Genomic DNA, 431 nt, shown 5'->3' with positions numbered 1-431 from the left:
GTCCTACTCGCGGTAGGCGGCCTCTACCGCCTCAGCTATTGATGTTTCGGACTAATACTCGCTTGGCGTATAGCGTACTGTAGCGATAAACTGGCGCAGACGTTCTTCTCCTAAATATGGCGGTACCTAGGTCAATATATCAACGATAACTACGCGCGCGGTAGCGGGAAAGGACCTCGCTGCAGAGAAAAGAGCACGACATTTGTGCCGACTGCCTACAGGCAGTTTTATTCGAAACACACACAACACGCACTCCCCTCTTACAAGAAAACTAAACGTAGAATCAGACGTATTACCTAAAGCAAAGCATGAAAAATGCAATGCACGGTTCGAGCTGCCTTGAAGCCGGTACTTAACAGATGCTGAGACTCACAGGACGGCTGTACAGTGCGACGTCTGATGGGAATTAACTCTCAACATAGCATCAGCGT

This window comes from Dermacentor silvarum, chromosome 9 (genome assembly GCF_013339745.2).
Source record: "Dermacentor silvarum isolate Dsil-2018 chromosome 9, BIME_Dsil_1.4, whole genome shotgun sequence".
NCBI lineage: Eukaryota > Metazoa > Arthropoda > Arachnida > Ixodida > Ixodidae > Dermacentor > Dermacentor silvarum.
The sequence above is the reverse complement of the archived record's forward strand: the minus strand, read 5'-3'. Positions refer to the sequence as shown.